Genomic DNA, 24,756 nt, shown 5'->3' on the forward strand with positions numbered 1-24,756 from the left:
AAGCGGTCAAACACAGTTGAGAAGAATCCCACGAGCTGTGGACAAAATATCTCAGTTTTGTCACAGTGATGTCATCTCCACATGACCATTTCTCAGAATTCTTGCCAATCATCTCATTGTACCACATGTTTATCACTGGTACTATGTTTCCCCAATGAGAATTTACAGCACATAGAATTGTGTCCATAATACAGTACACATAATATAGCATTTCCCATCAACTTTTTCCATTATAAATTCTTATGTCCACATGAATAATAGAAACTACCTATGTAAACTGCAGCACCACCTCTGGCAGAAGTATGCAATTACAGTGCGACAAGTTTACATAGGTAGTTTCCATAATAAATATGGTCATAAGAATTTATTCTGCAAATATAAAAATAAAGACAGAATGTACGGCTTTAAAATGGGGCATTATCTCTGCACACCCTGGTCCAATTATACCTGCCCTCTAACCCCAATGTGCCTGAAGACTACACTTTATCTGACTCCTCGCATGCAACACCATGACGGTCAATATATTGAGGTAGAATGTACATTTGACTTGTGATGCTAAAAATAACTCACATACCATCTGACAGTAATCAACTCTCAAGACCGAGGTTTGACCAACAGAACCAGTCACCGGGGGCCTGGGGAGCGATCCCGGGTGCATCCAGTTCAATTTTGAGTAGAATGGGCCTATACTCTCTGGAGTTTAGAAGAATGAGAGGTGATCACATTGAAACATACAAGATTCTGACAGGGCTTGACAGGGTTGTTGCGGAGAGGCTGTTCCCCCTGGCTGGAAGTCTAGGACTAGGGGGCATTGTCTCAGGATAAGGGGTCAACCATTTAGGACTGAGATGAGGAGAACTTTCTTCACTCAGAGGGTTGTGAATCTTTGGAATTCTCTACCCCAGAGGGCTGTGGATGCTCAGTTGTTGAGTATATTCAAGGCCGAGATCGATAGATTGTTGGAGTCTAAGGGAATCAAGGGATATGGGAATTGGATGGGAAAGTGGAGTTGAGGTTGAAGATCAGCGATGATCTTATTGAATGGCGGCACAGGCTCGAGGAACTGTATGGCCTACTCCTATTTCTTATGTTGATTAATCTAATGCTAGGATGGGCTTTCCTGTATAGGTGATGTTCAAAATATTAAGGGGGAGAAATTCGGTATCGCCCCATTTGGGGCGCAATTATCGGCTGGGCGCAAAGTTTAGCGCCTGACACTAATTATCGCCTCCGACTGCAAACTTGGCTTCTATCGCCCCTGAAAGTGATTGGAGCGCCAAATCAGGTGCTACACACCTCTCTTAAGGCACTAACGCTGAGGAGCGAGGCGCTACCTTAGAGCGCTGGCAAAGCTCGTGTGATGTCAGTCAGCAATGGGAACAGACACACTCGCGCCGACCAGTTCTTAAAGGGGAGGGTCGATCTTGCTCTCCATCCACACCCTGCTCATTGCAGCCTTGAGTTGAGGCCTGGAGAGACCTGTACATTAAATCTGCTGGAAAGAACAATGGAGAGGTCCAGGGAAAGAGCTCAGAGTGCAGCCCCCATAGTCTCTTCTAAATCGATGCAAGGAAGATCAAATCAAAATGAACCTGCAACGTGTTGCTCAGTACCCAAAACTCCTCAACACAGCGTTGAATATTTCCAGAAGTCTCTCTCTCTCTCTCAGAATGCGTGGTGCAAAAATGTCACCGACAAAAAAAGGCAGGAAGCGGCCGCCTTTAAACAGCGCTCCCCCAGTCCCTTCCCGACTGCAAAACGCTCCCCTCAACCTGTCGTTGCTAGCGGCAGGCGGTAAGGCAGGGGGCACCAGTCAATATCCGGTCTGGGGCGTTGCACGCTCGACTGACGTCACGATCTGCGGGCGCAGGAGATCGTGGCGGTAGTGTTTAGCACCGCCGCAAAATGTCTGGTCAATTTCACGAGCAGTGCAAACATCGCCGCGCCCGGGCGCTAGTAGCTTTGCGCCCCATTAATGCCCACTTAAGGCGCTAATGGGAGGCACAAACCAACTGAATTTTCCCCCCTAAGCATATTAGCAGACAGACTGTGGCCAAATCAGCAGCATGAGGGGCAGTGCCAGGAACAAAATCTTGATTAAAAACATAATTCTTTGTCTATGGGTATTACAGGAATCGAGAATATGGTTTCAATTGGGGAGGAATCTTAATTAATTCTGGTCATGTTTACACTTCAGTGGTCAAGAAAGCAAGAGAAAGAAAGAGGGATAAAATACTTGCCCACTGTGAACAGTTATAAATAATAACCAGAATTCAGGCCAGGGATTTGCTTCTTGGAGTTCTCCCTCCATTTTCCCCAATTCAGCTCTCTACTTGGCAATTCTTTGATGACGATCAAAATCCCAGCCAATCTCTTTCTCGGGGGTGACTCTCAGGATTATGCCAACACACTGCACCACGGTGTGCCAACACACTGCACCACGCCACGGTGTGCCAACACACTGCACCACGCCACGGTGTGCCAACACACTGCACCACGGTGTGCCAACACACTGCACCACGGTGTGCCAACACACTGCACCACGGTGTGCCAACACACTGCACCACGGTGTGCCAACACACTGCACCACGGTGTGCCAACACACTGCACCACGGTGTGCCAACACACTGCACCACGGTGTGCCAACACACTGCACCACGGTAACACTGCACCATGGAGCAATGGGATGTCCTTCTGAGCCTGCACTTCCTTACACAGTGAACTTTCAATCGTGCCACTGAATGCAAAAGTAATTTCCCCATTATTCCACAGGAAGATGGGGGAAAAAAACATAACTAATAGTCTTAATAAACCCCTTTTGTTTTGTCTTTGGATGATGTTGTGGCCTTGTTTCCCAATAGCAATCATTGGCCAGATGCAAGAGGAGAAGGAATAAGACCAAAGCCCAGGTCTGTTGGTATCCCACCCCATTAATGGAGATGGAGACGAGCAAGTCTACAGAGGGTCACAGGCAAAGAGGAGGTGGGCCGTAGGTGGCCTTGAGGCCATATTATGAGCATCTTCGCCCTAAATACTTGTGCTTTTCTTCGACAATACTTTACTGCAGTGTAAAGGAGGGATCGGCCAATTTCTAGAATCATGGCTTTTCCACACAACGTTATAAAACAGGCTGGGTTAAAACAGCTTCATTATATGAAAAATGTTTTCAAACATCCCGAGGCAGCATGCATACATGTGTATGCTGCACTGACCTTTTTCTAAACGATTTGCTTGGTTAGGTTTAGCACTGCTCGGATGCACAGTAAAGCTCCTTCTACTCTGTTCCAATTTCAGAACACCTTCTATTGCACCAATGTGACAATTCCATTTCCCACACCAGCCATCTTTGTGGCCATGGCAACCATGTCGTGCCAATTTGTATTGAACTATAGACAGCTTTCTGCTGTAGTCACACCCACTGGGAACAAGGCCCAGACTGCATCAAATTTCTTTCACGGCACAGATTCAAGCTCATGCCCCAGAGACAAAAGAGCTGTACGTCAATGCAACGCATTACCCAGACATCTATATATCCATCTATATATCTCTATCTCTCTCTCTCTCTCTCTTATATATATATATCCAGTCACAGGCAAGTACAAGAGAAAATACCACATGGTGGACATCAGAGTGATGAAACTGAGGAGGGAAGTACAAGAATGAATTACCCCAGACCTCCAAATGTCCCAGTGATAGCATGCCATTTTCAGAGGTCGGAGATTGGACTGCTAGCATTCTCTCTCAGACAGGAATGTTGTCACTGGAAGTGGAAATGGATACAAATGCCACCAGTTGCGGATAGGGACAAACAGGCTACAACCAGCTCCCATTTATTTTCTGGGTTATTCTTCAGCGCACACAATGCAATTTACCCATATGATCCCTGGTGCACCACAGTCTATCTAATTTAAATAATTTGTCAGCGTGCACACAATCTAGTCCTTTCATTATTTTATAGACCTCAATCGAATCGCCTGAGTCTATGGTTCTCTAAAGTATAGACACCACTCTTTAAGCCTATCTAGCTAGCTACGGCGTTTTAAACTGGGAATTATTCTTATGGACCTCTTCTGACTCTTTTTCAAAGCCTTAATATCACCTACTATGTGAGGGGAACCAGAACTGGACACAGTATTCTAAATGAGGCCTAACCAAGTACAAAATGGTACATTTTGTAATGGATAGTCCTGTGAATGCAGCCTCGGACTCGATTTGCTTTAACTATAGCTTTGTGGCCTTGGTTGCGACCCTTTAGAGAGTTATAAACCACGATAATAAGATCTTTTTTTTTCACCACAGACTTCAGTTCTGTTCATTGTAAGGTGTTAATATGCTTAGCGTTAATCATGCCCACACTGCACATCTCGAAGTTAAATGCCATTTACGAATAGCAGGCCCATTCCCCAACACATCAAGATCTGTTTGCAGTTATTTTGTTTCCTCCACAGTCCGAACACCTACACAAGATCTTCACATCATCTGCAAAGTTGCAGATCATTCCCCAACACCTTCATCTAGATCATTAATATAGACAGTAAAGAGCAAAGGCCCACAAACAAATCCCTGTGGGACACCACTAGTATCCAGTCTCTAAACAGATCCACAGCCAACTCTCTGTGAATGGGCATGCAGCCAATTCTTAACCCACAGTAGCCGCTTCCCACTAATTTCACAAGATTCTTCATGTATCTCTCAATCTATGCATTTACTTCAGAAAAGTATCTGACGACCCGAGGAGTGTCATTAAGGCGGTAACTGCCATAACCAAGTATGATTAACAAACAAAAAAAAATGCTGCTTGGGCAACTAGTCAGAGAAAGAGACAGGAGGACACAGGGTAATGCAGTGCAGGACAAAGCACAAACTAGTTTTCAACAGGATAGAGAAGGACACAGGTGATAAAAATCGCTGTGCCCACACGTGGAACAATCACTCTTTTCTAGTTGTTACCTGTCCTTAGGACAAGCTCATCCAATTTACATTATTGCTCTTACAATGAAGCTACTAAAAGAGAGAGATTGGATAATGCACTGGGTTAGGTACTGCCTTTAAGACCTGGCCTAAATCAGTCCAGACTGATGAGATGAAAATGTCCTCTCTACTTGTGAAGGAATAAGCCATATTTCAGAAAAATACACCATCATAGGAACAGATTTCTGATATTATTAAAACATGATATACAGGAAACTTTCGTTTAACCGGAGGTTAAAAGTCCGGAAAGCTCTATCTACCGGCAAAATTCAGGAGCCGTTTTCTATAAGTTTTTTTACTTCTCGTTGCTTTTTTTTTTCCCAGTCAGGCTCTGCAAGGTCTGTAGCTAAGCAACAGCTTCAGCTAGAGACGCTTGCAGCTGCAGCTGACTGTTTTGAAGCTGTTGCTAAGCAACAGGGTTTGTTGATTCACACGGAGCTGAAAAGCTCTGTATGTTTTAACATTGCCGCTGGTTTATACGGCAGTTTTGATCTAACGGCACCAGCTCGGTCCCGTCAGTGCCGGATACCAGAAAGTTTCCTGTACTGGGTTTAAAAATCTAAAGTCTCAACGACACAAGCAGTGCAAACAAGCTTCTGAGATGGGATGGTTTGATAACCAAAAGTTGTAAACACCACAAGCTTTTGAAATGGGAATTGGTTAGAAATACTAAAACAATGGCCCTATTGAAATAGCAGTTTGGCACTTCCAGAAGGTCTAGAGTTTGGGAGAAACACAATGGAATGACCCAAGTAAAGTGTTAAAAACTAACACTTCGAACAGGAACACAGAATATTAAAAAGCCATGTGCCTTTGTAAAAGTAACATCAAATGAAACAGGAAACATGATATAATATAACCAACTAAGATGACGAGGAAAACAAACACCCTAGTTGAAGAGTCTTTAATTTACATGTTGTAAATATGATACCAACAGAACACTTTGAAGATATGACTTCAACAGATGACACCAAGCAATCACATGGTGTTTGTATTGAACTTGGAACACCACGGAGACTGGTGTCTGTGGTTGTTTACCAGTTAAGGTGGTTTTAGAATTGAATGGAAGACCTTCGATAAGAATGGCATCAAAGAGATACATCTGTTGTAGCCATTTTATAAGTAGTTTTTGGAACACCTAAAGGTAGAGACATAATTATGCATGCAGCAGCTAAATTGACAGTAACAATAGAAAAAAAGTCAACAGGAAGATGACTAGAGATAATTAGCTTACATCAGCAGAAAACTTCAAAGGATAAACCACTAAAAAAAGGTATAAAAATAGAGCTTTCAGATAGACAGTCAGAAGTCGCTGGAAAGGGGCAAAGTGATTCTCTCAACTTCAGAGGCACGCTCTGTAAGTTTTTAACTCTGAGTCTCGGAGATCAAGGTACTTTTAATTTGATTTTGGTGGATATTCTGGATTAGAATTAAGAATAAGAAATGTAAAAATGTACAAAGTTAAGATTTGAGAATAAGGATCTCTGAGGATAAGAAATGTAAGCTATTTGTTTTTGAACTGTTAAAGTTGCGATTGACTCACAAGCTGTTAGCTATATGTCAGCTCTTAAATAAATCTATATATTTTTAGGATTGTCTCAAGTAGTATTTCTGTATCAAACTTGCAAACTCAATTTCTGTACACTCTTTTGTGAGGAGTTGCAGAATTCTGGGGGGTATTCCGGACACTCATAATATCCGGAAAGTTACAGTCTAGTTAAACTTATTAAAAGTGCTATCAGGAAGACAGTAACATCTTCACGTCGTTCCTTTCCTTTAGGGAGAGACAGTCTGAACCTTTAGACCCAATTAAGCGTCTTATAGAATTCGGCTATCTTTAACTTTAGTTGAAGGTGAACATCTGGGGAATACGCCTGATCTGGGGTAGCCTGAAAAGGGCTAGGACTAGTAATTATCCCTTCATACTGAGGGTCAAGAACCAGAGGACACTGATTTAACGTGATTGGCAAAAGAACCAAAGGCGACATGAAGAAAAACTTTTTTACGTAGCGAGTGGTTAGGATCTGGAATGCACTGCCTGAAAGAAAGAGTGGTGGAGGCAGACTCAATCGTGGCTTTCAAAAGGGAATTGGAGAAGTACCTGAAGGAAACATTTTTGCAGAGCTACGGGGAAAGGGCGGGGGAGTGGGACTAGCTGAAGTGCTCTTGCAGAGAGCCGGCACAGGCTCGACAGGCCGAATGGCCTCCTTCTGTGCTGTATGATTCTATGGTTGTAAGTGACCTATGTTATGTCCAGATCCTGATGGGCCCACACCAATAAACTGCTCCTCTTTGGCACTACTTGGCAATCTCATCTGGAGAAACCACAGAATGGCTGGCGTGGGAAAGGAAGAATTGTCACACCGACTCCAGAGCACCACTCAGATCATTCCCCCCATCCAACACTACGCAACAACCCCTGAGAGATGGCAACAGGCAGCATGCTCCAAAGCCTCTGCTAATCAACCATTGTACCCAATACACCAGTGGAATGGGCATCACCGAGCGTCAGTTCCTCCTGTCCACGTAGAGCAAACGGTGCGTTGACACATCCCGCACAAGCATCAGCAGCCCAAACATAATTTAGATTTTACATTTAAACACTCTACCAAGGATCCCTCAATAGCTCAGTGAGTAAATCCAGTGAACACCTGAGGCATACACACCAGGAAGGCCCCAGGTCTGATCTCCAGACTATGCTGAATCAGCTAATCTCAACCAGGACAGCTGTAGAGGCACCACAACTGGCCTCAGTGTCCTTGGGCTAGGGAGGAGAGAGAAAAGGAAAATAAATCGGCCAGGGTGCCCACTCCTGATCGTTATCCAATGACCCTGCTGGCATTTGCATTACTGTGTGTGATAGGTGAGGACTGGCTTGGACTGTGCGATGATGCTCCCCACAGTCAAACAAATCTGCGAACATTTGAATAATGGCAATTTGGGTGGGGTAACGAAGAGCAACTAGTCTGGTACCAGACCCACCTCCAGGAGAGAGAGAGAGAGAGAGAGAGAGGGGAGAAATTTGGTAGAAAAATGTATTTGAAAAATCTACACTGATATCTCACGTAAGGTCATCTTATTCGCTCCGAACACTCCCCAATGACAGTCACTCTCATTCCAGTTAGTGTAGGAACAGAAATCTCGCCTTTACAATACAACCTGTCTCAATACACAAGAGAAGCCATTAAACATTAAGGCACACACAGTATTGCAGGCCAAGTGATAAAGGTACTTCATGACTGATGATCAGAGCCGCAAATGCTTCATTTTCTGAACCTGAAAATAGAGCTAAATTACAGCTCTATAATCTCCCCCTTGATCAATGCACTGCCGGAAGTTAACAAGAATAAAGGATAGAAAAATATAAAAAACAAACAACAGCCAGCCCCACTTAACCCTTACACTGACACTCGATATAAGGAGGTTTCGGCTAAATGCCTCTGGGACAGCACTGATCTTTATTTGGGCTTCAACTGCAATCTGCATTTTTTCTTTGTAGTCAGGCAGACTGAAAGACATTCCAGAAACAAGACACCCAGGAAACTAACCAATATTCACATAAAAACTGCAGAAGTCTTGCCTCCAGAATTATTTTTTTTGGAAGTGGCAAAGCGGAGTTCATTAACAGGATGAAGAATGACTAACATACACTTCTCTCTTACACCCCTCCCTCCCCAGTCAAATTGTTGATGAAATGTTTGTCCACTGCCTAGTGATGGACTTAGGGAATGAACCAAAAGGAGTTCCTGACCCAAATGTGTGAGGGAATTGGATTATCAATGGAGATCAGTTCAGTTTATCTCCAAGTACCGAGTACCGAGGGAGTGCTCCACTGTCTCAGGTGCCGTCTTTCGGATGAGTCGTTAAACCGAGGCCCTGTCTGGCATCTCATGTGGACGTAAAAGACCCCATGGCATTATTCGAAGAAGGGCAGGGGAGTTCTCCTCGGTGTCCTGGCCAATATCGGAGTTACTGCAGCCCAGGTCTAACAACCAATCCCCAGCAAGGTAAATAGCTTACCGGTGAATATAGAGGATGTGCACCATGTCTCCTCTCAATCCAAACAATGGAAAACATCGCACTGTTGGACACTTCACACAGGCCAAACTATATATTTACAAAAATGATAAATCAAAGCAAAAAGGCATAGGCAAAACACTGAACAGCACAATACATATACGAGAGAACTGAAACCAGTCTACACAGTTCCTTCAAATGGAACAGTTCCTTTGGAAAATCAGCTGAGCCTCCTCATTCCTTGGTATACCATACACAATCTTGAAGTGTACCTTTCAGGGGGAGTTGTTAAACATAGAATGTGTGAATTTCAAACAAAATACACTGAAGTGAAGACTAGTAACCAGGACTGGGATATTTATCCCATGGAATGTCTTTGATATAAAGCTATTCCAGAAGTTATGAAGCAAACAAGATGTTAACAGTCGATTAGGGACTTTACAACCTTACAGACTCAACACTGAGTTCGACAATTTACGATCATAACCACTGCTCCCATTTTTTCCGGACAGCAGGTGCTGGTAATGGTTCTGCTGTTGCCATTTACAGCTCCTCTAGACCCATCTTTTGTTTCTTTACTTGTCCCATTACCACCATCATCCCTTTGGTCATGGAATCTCTCCTGCCTTCCACCCTATCACAGACCTTCCCTTTTGTTCTTTCCTCCCCTCCCCCCTTTCCCTGCCTCTACATTTGCTTAAAAACTGTTACATCTCTAACTTGTTCCAGTTCTGACGAAAGGTCATTGACCCGAGACGTTAACTCTGTTTCTCTCTCCACAGATGCTGCCTGGCCTGCCGAGTATTATCAGCATTTTCTGTTTTTATTTCAGATTTCCAGTATCTGCAGTATTTTGCATTTGTAAGAGGCTTGCAACAATTGTTTTCTTTCTGCATTTCCATCATACTGTTTTCACATTTGATCACGACCAGAAAACAAATCGCTTTCTGACCAATACTACGGGGGGAAAATTTGGTTGGTCAGTGTCTCCAGTCAGCGCCTCCGGGGGCGCTAACGGGGCATTAGTAATTTAGCATCCCAGCGTGGCGATTTTAGCACCGCTTGCAAAATTGACCAGTCATTTTGTGGCAGCGCTAAACACTACCGCCACGATCTCCTGCGCCCGCAGATCATGACGTCAGTCGAGTGTGCAACGCCCCAGTAGCACCCCGAATAGGATATTGAGTCACGCTCCCTGCTTTAGTGCCTGCTGCTAGGAACGACAGGTAGAGGGGAACATTTTCAAGTCGGGAAGGGCCTGAGGGAGCGCTATTTAAAGGCGGGCGCTTCCTGCCTTTTCTTGTCGGCAAAAGTTTTGGTACTCGCAGGTTGATAGACGTCTGGAGAGATTTTAAACTGTCCTAAGGAGTTTGGGCCCTCAGCACCACTTTTGAGGTTCCTAAGCGCCAAGTTCCTTCCCTGGGCCTATCCATTACTGCTTCCAACACAATTGCTTTAGTGGTCTCTCCAGGCCGAGATTCAAGGCTGCAATGAGTAGGGTGTGGTTGGCCAGCAGGATGGCCCCTCCCCTTTAAGAACTGAACGGCGCCAATCTGTCTGGCTTCCATGGTAACTGACATCGCCTGAGCTTCGGTAGCGTTCTGAGATAGCACCTCGCTCCCCGAAGTTTGCGCCTTGAGAGGTGTGTAGCGCCCGATTTAGCGCTCAAAATCGCCTCCAGGGGCGATAGAGGCGAATTTTGCAGTCGGAGGCGATAATTAGCGCCGGCCGCTAAACTTTGCGTTAAATGGGCGATACCCAATTTTTCCTCCTACATCTATTAACATTGTAAACATGATGCCCCACCATCAAAGCCAGGTTGCTGGGGATGCTCAGTCATTGATACATTCAAGACTGAGACTGAGGCACAGAGCGTAAGCCACAGATTGCGACGTGAACGCAGTGCTTCCTAAACAGAGTGGGATGTTGAGAATTTGGTGAGATTTCAAATTCGGTGCAGAGGGGAAAGGAGGAACTCCTTTTAGTTAAATTAATTAGTTTAAAATGAACCAAGTGGATTAATGACATAAAGCTTGAATTAATTAAATATATAAATCAAGGTTAGATCGCGATGGCAGTGCAGGAGGTGTGCCGCAGCGACGGCATGTGGGAGTTTGTGCAGAGCAGCACGATCCCAGGCAACCACATCTGCAGTAAGTGACCGCAACTTGAGGAACTCCGGCTCAGAGTTGTTGAGCTGGAGTCCGAGGCGCAGACATTGTGATGCATTAGGGAGGGGGGGGGGGGGGGGGGGGGGGGGGGGAGTTACCTGGACAGGAGGCAGTCACACCCTTTAGGTTAGGTAGTGGTTTAGATTTGGTGGTCAGGGACAGGAGGGTGTGACTGCGACTCAGGCAGGTAAGGGGACCGCAGATGCAGTGGTGGCGGAGCCTCAGCGTTTGCCATTGTCCAACGGGTACTTGCTACTGGTGTGGATGAAAACAAAGATTGCAAGCACGATCGGTAAATTGACCACGGCAAATTGATCAGTGGTACAGAAGATCATTCAAGTGGGGGGAGGAAAAAGGAATGTGGTAGTGGTTGGGGTTAGCACAGTTAAGGGGATAGATACTGTTCTCTGCAGCCATGACTGGGAGTCCTGAAGGCTGTGTTGCCTGGGTTAAGGTCATCTCCTTCTGGCTGGAGAAGGAGGGGGAGAATCCAGTTGATGTGGTCCACGTAGGAACCAATGACATAGGTAGAACTAGGAATGAGGTTCTCAGGAACTAGGTACAAATTAAAAAGCAGAACCTCAAAAGTTAATAATCTCTAGATTACTACCTGAGCTACGTGCAAATTGGGATAGGGACAAACAGATTAGAGGTTTCAATGCATGGTTGAAAAAGTGATGCGGGAGGCAGGGGTTTCAATTCATGGGGCACTGGCACCAGTACTGGGGAAAGAGGGAGCTGCTCTGTTAGGACGGACTCCACTTAAACCGGGCTGGGACCAGTATTCTGGCGAATTGAATAACTAGGGCGGTAGATAGGGCTTTAAACTAATAAGGGAGGATTCAGATAAGGGCAAATTTAGAAGTCTGAAGAGAAAAGTCAAGGCTGTAGAGCAGAGTAGCGATTTGGGTAAAATCAAGCAGAAGGGAAAGAGAGTTTAATAACGTTAATAGGGCATTAGCGACTAAGGCCACATCAGGGAAAAATAGTAAAAAGTTAAAATTAAAGGCACTATATTTGAATGCACAAAGCATTCGTAACAAGATAGATGAATTAATGGCACAAATAGAGATAAATCGGTTTGATCTAGTAGCCATTACTGAAACGTGGTTGCAGGGTGATGAAGGTTGGGAACTAAATATTCCAGGGTACTTGACTTTTAGAAATGATAGGCAAAATGGAAAAGGAGGTGGGGTAGCCCTGATAGTAAAGGCAGTAGGGAGAAAGGATCTTAGCTCAGAAAATCAGAATGTAGAATCAGTATGGGTGGAGCTATGAAATAACAAAGGGCAGAAAACATTGGTGGGAGTAGTTTATAGGCCCCTTAACAGTAATCATAGTGTTGTACAGAGTATAAATCGGGGAATTTGAGGAGCATGTAACAAGGGTAATGCAATAATCGTAGGGGGCTTTAATCTTCATATAGTCTAGGCAAATCAAATTGACAAAAGCAACTTGGAGGACGAGTTCATGGAATGTACTGAAGACAGTTTTCTAGAACAAAATGTCGAGGGACCAACTAGGGAACAGGCTGTTTTAGATCTAGTATTGTGTAATGAGACAGGGTTAATTAGTAACCTTATAGTAAAGGATCCTCTGGGGAAGAGTGATCATAATATGATAGAATTTCATATTAAGTTTGAGAGTGATGTGGTTAAGTCCGAAACTAGGGTCTTAAATTTAAACAAAGCCAATTACGGAGGTATGAGGGACAAATTGGCTGAGGAAGATTGAGAAAATAGATTAAAAGATAGGACAGTGGATAAGCAATGGAAAACACTTAGAAATAATTCATCATTCTCAATGAATATACATTCCCTTGAGGAATAAAAGCTCCACTGAAAAAGTGGTACAGCCATGGCTAACTAGAGAAGTTAAGAATGGTATTAGATTAAAAGAAGAAGCTTACAATGTTGCCAAAAATGAGTAGTAAGCCTGAAGATTGGGAGGGTTTTAAAAATCAGCAAAGGATGACCAAGAAATTGATAAACAGGGAGAAAATAGAATATGAATAGAATAAACTAGCAAGAAATATAAAAACAGATTGTAAGAGCTTTTACAAGTATGTAAAAAGAGATTAATGAAAGTAAACATGTGTCCCTTAGAGGCAGAGACAGGAGAAATTATAATGGGGAATAAGGAAATGGCATGTGAAGTTAAACAAATATTTTGTATCTGTCTTCACAGTAGAAGAAACAAAGAATATACTGAAAATTATGGGGAACCAATGGTCTAATGAGAGTGAGGAACTTAAAGTAATTAATAGTAAAGAAAAAGTACTGGAGAAATTAATGGGACTAAAAGCTGACAAATCTCCTGGACCTGATGGCCTACATCCTAGGGCTTTAAAAGAGATGGCTGCAGAGATAGTGGCTGTATTGGTTTTGATCTGAAATCTAGAATGGTCCCTGTGAATTGGATGGTAGCAAATATAACCCTGCTGTTCAAGAAAGGAGGGAGAGAGAAAACCAGGAACTATAGGCCAGTTAGCCTGACATCAGTAGTAGGAAAAATGCTAGAATCTATTATTAAGGACATGGTACAGGAAACTTTTGATTTACCGGCACCTAAATAACCAGAGATCTCGGTCAACCGGCAAAATTCAGGAGTAGGTTCAGGTAAGTTTTATTACTTGCCTTCCTCGATCTGTTGCTGTGCAAGGGTGTGGCTGCAGCTGTTACTAAGCTACAGAGACGCTTGGAACTTGTGGCCATTGTTCTGAACCTGTGGGTTTGTTGCTTTATACGAAGCTCTCAGCTCCGTATCTTTTACTATAGCTTTCGGTTATCTGGAATTTTTGATGAACCGGCACCACGTCGGTGCCGGATAAAAAAAAGTTTCCTCTAACAGGGCAGTTGGAAAATACGAATATGGTTAGGCAGAGTCAACATGGTTTTGTGAAAGGGAAATCGTGTTTGACAAATCTATTAGAGTTTTTTGAAGATGTAACTAGCAGGGTAGATAAAGGGGAAATCAGTGGATGTAGTATATTTGGATTTTCAGAATATATTTGGAATTTCAGAAGATATACAATAAGGTGCCGCACAAGAGATTCTTGTACAAGATTAGGCAGGTACGGGGATCCAGGAGGTAGTGTTGGAGGAGCCGCAGCCCTTGCACTTGTCCAACAGGTTCGAGGCTCTTACTCCCTGTGGGGACAGGAGCAGGGACTGCAGGGAGGATGAGCAACCTGGCCACAGCACCGTGGAGCAGGGGGCCATTCAAGTGGGGGGAGTTGAAAGAAATGTTGTAGTGGTAGGGGATAGTATCGTTAGGGGGATAGATAGAGTTCTTTGCAGCCGAGAGCGAGAGTCCCGAAGGCTGTGTTGCCTGCCCGATGCCAGGGTTAAGGACATCTCCTCTGGACTGGAGAGAAACTTGGAGTGGGAGGATCCAGTTGTCGTGGTCCATGTTGGTACCAACTACATAGATAGGACAAGGAAGGAGGTTCTGCTGAGGGAGTTTGAGCAGCTACGGGCCAAATTAAAAAGCAGAACCACAAGGGTAATAATCGGGTTATTACCTGAGCCACAAGCAAATTTGGCTAGGACAAATAAAATTAGAGAGTTAAATGCGTGGCTCAAAGACTGGTGTGGGAGAAATGGGTTTTGCTTCCTGGGACACTGGCACCAGTACTGGGGCAGGAGGGAGCTGTTCCGTTGGGACGGGCTTCACTTGGCCAGTGCTGGGACTAGAGTCCTGGCGGATCATATAACTAGGGCTGTAGAGAGGGCTTTAAACTAACTAGTGGGGGGGAGGTTCCTTGAGAGCAAATAATACAAATGACAACAGAGAAGGTCATAGACTTAGGTAGCAGTGGGGAAATTAAAAACCAGAGCGTGTCAGGAAGGGGCAGAAGGTATGGAGTAAAAGGTAAAGTAATAAAAAGGGCAAAAGCAGGAACTAAGTGTCACAAAACATCTTTGAAAGTTCTCTATCTGAATGCACGTAGCATTCGTAACAAAATAGACGAGTTAATGGCACAAATAACTACATATGGGTATGATCTTGTGGCCATTACAGAAACATGGCTGCAGGGTGACAATGCCTGGGAATTAAACATACCAGGTTATTTAACGATCAGGAAGGACAGGCAGGAAGGAAGGGGAGGTGGGGCGGCTATGTTAATAAAGGAAGGAATCACTGTAATACAGAGAAATGATATTGGGTCAAAAGATCAGGATAATGAAACAGTTTGGGTGGAGGTAAGGAATAATAAGGGGAAAAAAACACTAGTGGGCGTAGTCTATAGGCCTCCGAACAGTGGCAACTCTGTTGGACGGAGTATCAATCAGGAAATAGTTGAGGCTTGTAATAAGGGAACATCTATAATTATGGGGGATTTTAACTATCATATTAATTGGACAAATCAAATTGGGCAGGGCAGCCTTGAGGATGAGTTCATTGAGTGTATTAGGGATGGGTTTCTTGAGCAGTATGTAACTGAACCGACCAGGGGGCAAGCAACCTTAGATCTGGTCCTGTGTAACGAGACGGGATTAATTAAAAATGTCCTAGTAAAGGATCCCCTTGGAATGAGTGACCATAACATGGTTGAATTCCATATTCAATTAGAGGGTGAGAAGGTTGGATCTCAAACAAGCGTGCTAAGCTTGAATAAAGGAGACTATGAAGGTATGAGAGCGGAATTGAGTAGAGTGGATTGGGAAAAGAGATTAAAGGGTAAGACGATACATGATCAGTGGTGTACATTTAAGGAGTTATTTTACAACTTCCAAAAAATATATATTCCACTGAGAAGAAAAGGGTGTAAAAGAAAAGACAGCCATCCGTGGCTAAGTAAAGAAATTAAGGATAGTATGCGACTAAAAACAAGGGCATATAACGTAGCCAAATCTAGTGGGAGGATAGAGGATTGGGAAAACTTTAAAAGACAGCAAAAAATAACAAAAAGATTGATTAAGAAAGGGAAGATAGATTATGAAAGTAAATTAGCAAAAAATATAAAAACAGATAGTAAGAGTTTTTATAGTTATATAAAAAGAAAAAGGGTGGCTAAAGTAAATGTTGGTCCCTTAGAGGATGAGACTGGGAAATTAATGGTGGGAAATATGGAGATGGTAAAAACACTGAATGAATATTTTACATCAGTCTTTACAGTAGAAGACACTAAGAATATCCCAACGCTGGACAAACAGGAGGCTAAAGGGGGGGAGGAGCTAAACACGATCAAAATCACTAAGGAAGTGGTACTCGGTAAAATAATGGGACTCAAGGCGGATAAATCACCTGGACCTGATGGCTTACATCCTAGGGTCTAGAGGGAAGTGGCGGTAGGGATTGTGGATGCATTGGTAATAATTTTCCAAAACTCTCTGGACTCGGCAAAGGTCCTGGCAGACTGGAAAACTGCTAATGTAACACCCTTATTTGAAAAGGGCAGTAGACAGAAGGCTGGAAACTATAGACCGGTTAGCCTAACATCTGTGGTAGGTAAAATTTTGGAGTCCATTATTAAGGAGACAGTAACAGGACATTTGGATAATCATAATTTAATAGGACAAAGTCAGCATGGTTTTATGAAGGGGAAGTCATGTTTGACAAATTTGCTGGAGTTCTTTGAGGAAGTAACGTATAGGGTGGATAAAGGGGAACCAGTGGACGTAGTGTATTTAGACTTCCAAAAGGCATTTGACAAGGTGCCACACAAAAGATTATTGCTTAAGATAAAAAATCATGGGATTGGGGGTAATATTCTGGCATGGATAGAGGATTGGCTATCTAAAAGAAGGCAGAGAGTTGGGATAAATGGTTCATTCTCAGACTGGCAATCAGTAACTAGTGGTGTTCCGCAGGGGTCAGTGCTGGGTCCCCAACTCTTTACAATCTATATTAACGATTTGGAGGAGGGGACCGAGTGTAACATATCAAAGTTTGCAGATGATACTAAGATGGGAGGGAAAGTAGAGAGTGAGGAGGACATAAAAAACCTGCAAGGGGACATCGACAGGCTAAGTAAGTGGGCAGAGATTTGGCAGATGGAATACAATACTGGAAAGTGTGAGGTTATGCACTTTGGCAGGAAAAATCATAGAGCAAGTTATTATCTTAATGGCAAGAAACTGGAAAGTACTGAAGTACAAAGGGATCTGGGGGTCCTGGTGCACGAAACTCAAAAAGGTTAGTGTGCAGGTGCAGCAAGTGATTAAGAAGGCCAATGGAATGTTGGCTTTCATTGCTAGGGGGATAGAATATAAAAATAGGGAGGTATTGCTTCAGTTGTACAAGGTATTGGTGAGACCGCACCTGGAATACTGCGTACAGTTTTGGTGTCCATACTTAAGAAAGGACATACTTGCTCTCGAGTCAGTACAAAGAAGGTTCACTCGGTTAATCCCGGGGATGAGGGGATGGACATATGAGGAGAGGTTGAGTAGATTGGGACTCTACTCATTGGAGTTCAGAAGAATGAAAGGCGATCTTATTGAAACATATAAGATTGTGAAGGGGTTGGATCGGGTGGATGCAGGGAAGATGTTCCCGATGATGGGTGAAACTAGAACTAGGGGGCATAGTCTTAGAATAAGGGGCTGCTCTTTCAAAACTGAGATGAGGAGGAACTACTTCACTCAGAGGGTGGTAGGTCCATGGAATATGCTGCCCCAAAAAGCTGTAGAAGCTACATCATTACATAAATTTAAAACAGAAATAGAGAGTTTCCTAGAAGTAAAGGGAATTAAGGGTTACGGGGAGCGGGCAGGAATTTGGACATGAGTCTAGGTTCGGATCGGTCATGGCCCTGTGGGTAGCGGAGCGGGCCCAGGGGCCATGTAGCCTGATCCTGCTCCTATTTCGTGTGTCTAATTCTGTTAGATTCAGGAGATGGTTCTGTGATAGTGGATTGGCGGTTAGGATCAGATCAGCCATGATCTTATTGAATGGCGGAGCAGGCTCGAGGGGCCGATTGGCCTACTCCTGCTCCTATTTCTTATGTTCTTATGTTCTTATTAGGGCTCATGGATTGGGGGTAATATATTAGCATGGATTGAGGATTGGTTAACGGACAGAAAACAGAGTAGGAATAAACAGGTCATTTTTGGGATGGTAGGGTCTAACTAGTGGGGTGCCACAAGGATCAGTGCTTGGGGTTCAGATATTTACAATCTATATCAATTATTTAGATGAGGGGACCGAGTGCAATATATCCCAGTTTTCTGAAGATACAAGGCTAGGTGGGAAAGTAAGCTGTGAGGAGGACACAAAGAGGCTGCATAAGGATATAGACTGGTTAAGTGATTGGGCATGAAGTTGACAAATGGAGTATAACGTGGGGAAGTGTGAAATTATCCACTTTTGGTAGGAAGAATGGAAAAGCAGAACATTTTTTTTTTAAATAAAAAGGTGAGAGTCTAGTTCTTAGAGGACTTGACAGGGTAGATGCTGAGAGGCTGTTTCCCCTGGCTGGGGGAGTCTAGAACTGGAGGCCATTATCTCAGGATAAGGGATTGACCATTTAGGACTAAGAGGAGGAGAAATTTCTTCACTCAGAGGGTTGTGAATCTTTGGAATTCTCTACCCCAGATGGCTGTGGATGCTCAGTCGGTGAGTATATTCAAGACTGAGATCGATATATTTTTGGTCACTAAGGCAATCAAGGGATATGGGGATAGGGCAGGAAAGTGGAGTTGAGGTAGAAGACGAGTCACGATCCTATTCAATGGTGGAGCAGGAACGAGAGGCTGCAGGGCCTACTCCTACTTCTTATCTTAACGGATTCCAGCTCGAAAAGAATCTCCCTTTTCTCACAACCTATCTTCCGTTTTACATCCAGTGATAAGAGCCGCCTCCAATTTAAATCCTAGTAAGTCATGCAGTTTATCATTGTAATTGCAGCAATAAACTGCTGTTTTAAAAAAAATATGAATGCCCCTCCAGAGTGCTTCAACTGTGTCCATTACTTTACTTCTCACCCCACTTGACTCAGCAATCCCTCTAAGTCGCTGCTCTGCACAATGAGGACAACACTCACAGTTCAAACAACTGTTTTCCAGAATCCAAGGGACTAGGATGTGAAGTGTTAGCTTGCTCTGGCACTTCAGTACGAATATTTCCCATTTGTTGACCTTATAAGCCACAATCCACATTGGCCCCAACATTTACAGGGAGGCAGAAACCGGCCAAGAACCCGGCAAGGCCGAGGATGCAGAGGTCCTGACGAATTTAACGGATGGAACTCATTAACATTTTTTTCTTCCGTTTTCTGCCTAGCAACTGACCAAATTGACAGTCTGGCCGGCTGCTGGGCAGGCGAATCAGCGGAAGGAGGCTTGGGGGAGGGGGTATTGGCCACGATTGGGTCTTGGAGAGAAAGGCCATCGGAGGTTTTGGGTGGGGGGGGCGGGAAAAGACAAGCCATGTTCGGCAGAGGAGGCCGAAGGCTTTCCTTGGGGGGCTGCACTGCTACTCCCCCTGGCCCACAAGAAGTGCTGTAAAAGGCATGTACCTTGTGGAGCCGGCAGCTCGGGAGACTGCCAGGTTTCCCGACCCCTGGGAAACTCATACAGCATCTGTAAAATTTAAATCTGACTCCCAATTGCAGTGTGGGAGCCCGGTTTAATTTTTAATCTCCCCACCCCCCCACCGCAACCTTTTCCCACCCGTCGCGGAGTGGGGGTGGGTTAATATTGAGGCCATTCCGTCTGTTTCCGCTGTAGTGCCGATCGCCATTCCCATTGCTGCACAGCAAAGAATCATAAAATGGTTACAGCACAGAAGGAGGCCATTCGGCCCATGCCGGCTCTCTGCAAGAGCATTTCAGCTAGTCCCACTCCCCCGTCCTTTCCTTGTAGTCCTGCAAATTTTTTTCCTTCAGGTACTTATCCAATTTCCTTTTGAAAGCCACGATTGAGTCTGCCTCCACCACTCTTTCAGGCAGTGCCTTCCAGATCTGAACCACTCGCTGCGCAAAAAAGATTTTCCTCATGTCGCCTTTGCTCCTTCTGCCAATCACCTTAAATCTGTGTCCTCTGGTTCTCGATCCTTCTGCCAATGGGAATAGTTTCTCTCTACCTACTCTGTCTAGACCCCTCATGATTTTGAATACCTCTATCAAATCTCTTCTCAACCTTCTCTACTCGAAGGAGAACAACCCCAGCTTCTCTAGTCTAGAATGTTCAAGGACTGGTACTACAATAGGGAGACAAGCACCTTACAAAACTCCCACTTTTAGTCTACATCCCAAAGCATGATACTCACTTCACCCACCTCAAAAGGATGACAGGCTGAGTGCAACTCGCTGGGATTCCATCCCGGGACATTCTGGCCCTGTGTTTGCTCAATTGACTGAGCTACCCACAAGAAAAACTGGAAACAATACAAACTGGTTGACATTTTTACCCAGACAGGATAAAGGACAGCTGGCGTGGGAAATGAAAATGTCACAATGATATAAAGCATTCGTCTGAAGCTTGGCCTTCCACACTGTACCTGACCCGAGCGGGTTCAATGAAGGCACTTGGTGTTCCATTATTCAGTGCCATCATCCCTCAACTTGAGAAACTCAAAATGTTAAATGAGATGACAAGGTTAATCACATTGATTTGCAGCTACTGATTTTTTTTTTGAAAAGGTTACAATAATAAGACACACTGAAAGAAAGAACTTGCATTTATATAGTTCAGCACATGTCCTTGGGATGTCGGTGTAGTCACTGTTGTAATGCAAGGAAACGCATCACAGCAAGCTCCTACAAACAGCAATGAAATAGATGACTAGGCAATCTGTTCTAGTGATGTTAGTTAAGGGACACTAGGGAGAACTCCCCTGCACTTCTTCAAATAGTGCGATGGAATCTTTTGCTTACACCCGAACAGGCGGATGGGGCCTCAGTTTAACGCCTCAGCTGTAGGATGGCACCTCCAACATTGCAGCACTCCCTCAGTACTCAATGAAGTGTCGGCTTAAATTATGTGCTCCATGAACCCCCCAACCTTCTGACTCAGAGGCAAGGGTGCTGCCAATAAGACTAAGTTGACATCGATTTTTAGGCATTTCATCTTTAAGTTATAAGAGTACACATCCTGAATTGAACTGGTCAAATCGACTTTTGCTCTTACTAGCCTGTTCTTAAATTTTCATTTTAAAAATCAGTACAGCCAATAAACAGAAGCAAACTTCAAAATGTATCTTACATCTGCTTAGGTTAAGCAGGGGCCACTGTTTTCAACTGTTCACCACATTTACAGGAACAGCAACGTGAACTTTATTTTTTTTTTAAATAAAAACTTAATTTAATACATTAATTTATTTTGGATAAATTTTCCTCCACTTTATTCAGTTCCCAATTCCAGATCTTCTTCCTATGTTCCTTCCCCATCCAAAGGGTGCAGGCACAAATCAGCTCCTGGGCCTTCGACAGGGCCACGCTCCGACCATTCACCAAGAGGAGTACAGGAGCTCTCATTACACAAATGCACTCCGACTCCAACAAGTGCGTGCCTCGCCCGCCACAAAAATCCAAGGGCCAAGGACAAGAAAAGGTCATTTGACTCATTCAAGCTCATTCATTGTACCCTAACTCTGCTGCATTTTGAAGGTCCCTATTTTTTTGTCTCGGTTATTGTGCTTGGCAGTTTGCTCCAAACATTTATCAGTTTTTCAGTAAAGACATTCTTCATAATATCAGTTTAAAACCATTTCTCGTTAATTTATATTTATGTTCCCCGGTCTTGCTTTTGTGGCTTAATTTGAAATAACATTTCCCCACTTCCCACTTCCACCTGAAAGCATGTCTGAGGTCGCGAGCTGGACGTACTGGGAATTTTGTCTAAAAACCAACAACCTACTATCCTGCAGCATAGTGCACTACCTGACCTCAGTACTCCTACCCCCTGTAACTCCCACTCCTGCTCTGTCTACAATACACAGGAAACGTCGTGGTCTCCTGATATTTATCTCACAAGGGCAGACTCCACAGCAACAGAAAGATAACCGCACATTCAGTTCATTTCTGGCTGTAGGACCGTCCTCGATGGCTGTGGGGACTCTGCATGTACATGGTTCACCCTGTCGCTCACCTGTAGCCAGAAATAATGCCAGCTGTCAGCACTTACGCTGCTGCCTTGGATCTCCTGCTTGCCAGGGAAAAATAGATGGGTCAAAGCATCTCTGCTGACAACAGCGCCATCACAATTACCTTGCTCTACCAGTGAAGTGAGGGGTCCAATTGCCAGCAGTGCTCAAGTCCTTAGTTTGGTGAACCATACCCACAGCAACACTTCAATTGCAGATTAATGGCCCCCACTCTCACCCAGCCACACAGTCATCTGCTAATTGCTAGTATTTTCACATCTGTCAGTTTAGCATTTCATTATTCAGCAACTACAAGAGTACAGCCAGTGGAAATATCACATTTAAAGGATCTTCAAATTGTATTAAGCTGCAAATATGAAACAAATAATTATTTCAAATAAGCATGTTGCGCTACAGCACACTTCTTGCAAGGACCTTTATAGCATCCATTCCAGGCAGAAGGCATCAATCAAAAAGCAGCAAAACACAGAGAATGAGATGTGATCTTCTTCCATACAAGATAAAATCTGCGACCTCGTACAAGTTCAACATTCATGTGTATCTGAGCCGGCTGCTCCCCTCCACTCCCAGGGACGCACAGAGTGACCGGCTGCTGATTACACACCAGCACAGAGAAATTTCTCAGCCATCCACAGGACAGCCAAGGTACACTGGAATTGAGTCATGACAAAGGGTTTTCAAAGTTTGCTGCCTGAACGTTGTGGGATATCAGAGAGGATTGGGTCATAGGAACATTTGGAAAATGCAACAGGTAATGACGACTTGTGCATTCAACAGACTACATGCTTTGGTCTTTGTTCATTCAGACAGTGCCGAGAATCACGATTTGTCTCTCTCACCTTCAACTATCTTCAGCTCATGACTAGGGTTGCCATTGCCAACCCTCCAGGATTGTCCTGGAGTCTCCAGGAATTAAAGATTAATCTCCTGCTGCAAGCAACCCGGGAGAATAATCATAGAGGCATTAAAAAAGTGTGTTTTTCATTTTCTTTTAACACATTTGTTTATTAGTTATAAAAATGTTGGAGATGTGGGAAAAAAGGCTGTTTGGCTGACAGTCAAGAATCATGTAATCAGGTAATGAAGAGTCTGTTCGCTTTCCAATCGGAAGGCAGTGCGCTGAGAGGATGGACATGTCGGGCGACCAATAGCAGGAGTGATGGGGCGGGTGGTTCGAGGTCATGTGATAAAGCATCCAGGAATAAGTCCAACCAGAGTTGGCAACTCTACTCAAGACATGCAGGAACAATACTTCTGTTGCGATTCTGCAACTGATCAGCATGTTTCAAAGGCCTCAGGAGTCGTGACATATGGAAAGAGGTAAAGAAACACATGAAATTACTTACGATGGAGATTCCTCCTCGAGATGCAAGGTTCTCAGGAAAACTTCAAATCCTCCTCTGGCGCATCTGTGGAAATACAACACGACATAGTGGTCAACTTAACCAGTCATTCACTAGAGCTTCCAACATGGTTAACACTGAAATTATAACAACCTGCATTTATATGGTACCTTTAATTTAACCAAATTTCCCAAGAAGCTCCATAAATACGCTTAAGGAAATGGGCGCCGAGCCAGGAAGGGAGACATTAGGAAGGATGAGCAAAAGTTTGGTTGAAGAGGTGAGCTTTAAGAAGGCTTTTAATGATGGAGAGGTTCAGGGAGAGAGTTTGAGAGTAGGACCAAGGTTACTAAAGGCTCGAGCACCTTTGGTAGGGAGGAGGGGATGCTGGATGAGAGGAATGGAATGTTCAGGAGGGGCTAGGGGGCCAAAGGAGATTACTAAGATAGGGTGAAGTCATGTAACAATTTATAGATAACACATTTATATAGCGTCTTAAACGTAGCAAAATGTCCCACGGTGCTTCACAGGAGCGTTATCAAACAAAAATTTGACAGTCACATAAAAGAAATATTAGAATAGGCTTGGTCAAAGAGGAAGGTTTTAAGGAGAGTCATAAAGGAGGAGAGAGAGGTAGAGAGGTTTAGAGAGAGAATTACAGAACTTTGGACCTAGGAAGCTGAAAGCACGGCCAATTGTGCAGCGATGGAAATTAGGATGTGCAAGAGGCCAGATTTGGATGAGCGCAAAGATCTCAGAGGTTTGTAGGGCTGGAGGAGGTTATAGAGATATGGAGGAGCGAGGTCACGGAGAGATTTGAACACAAGCATGAGAGTTGTAAATTCAAGGTGTTTCCGGACCGAGAGCCAATATAGGCCAGTGAGCACAGGGGCGACGGTTGAACAGGATTGTATCCTTGTGTTAGGATACAAGCAGCAGAGCTCGGGATGAGCTGAAGTTTCTGGAGGGTGAAAGGTGGGAAGCCAGCCAAGGTGAGAACAAGGACTTTAAATTTAATGCTTTGGTGGGGGGGGGGGGGGGGGGGGGGGAAGAGACAGGGAGCCATAATCAGTGCAGATTAGTGAAGATGGGGCTGATGAGTGAGTTGTACAGGTTATGATATCTAAGGATAAGGGGTAAGCCATTTAGGACAGAGATGAGGAGGAATTTCTTCACCCAGAGAGTGGTGAACCTGTGGAATT

General features: G+C 44.1%; 1 protein-coding gene across 8 annotated transcripts in view; it reads right to left on the reverse strand.

Annotated features, from left to right (window-relative positions):
* Positions 1 to 24,756, reverse strand: part of pknox2 (pbx/knotted 1 homeobox 2) — a 464,550-nt gene that overhangs the window by 317,604 nt on the left and 122,190 nt on the right. For all 8 annotated transcript variants that reach the window (XM_085968080.1, XM_085968086.1, XM_085968078.1 and 5 more), the window contains one exon: positions 23,558 to 23,620. The gene's annotated coding sequence lies outside the window, so the exon portion shown is untranslated. The remainder of the gene's footprint in view (positions 1 to 23,557; positions 23,621 to 24,756) is intronic.

This window comes from Somniosus microcephalus, chromosome 26, assembly GCF_052327205.1.
Source record: "Somniosus microcephalus isolate GS21.2 chromosome 26, FLI_Smic_1.0, whole genome shotgun sequence".
NCBI classification, from domain to species: domain Eukaryota; kingdom Metazoa; phylum Chordata; class Chondrichthyes; order Squaliformes; family Somniosidae; genus Somniosus; species Somniosus microcephalus.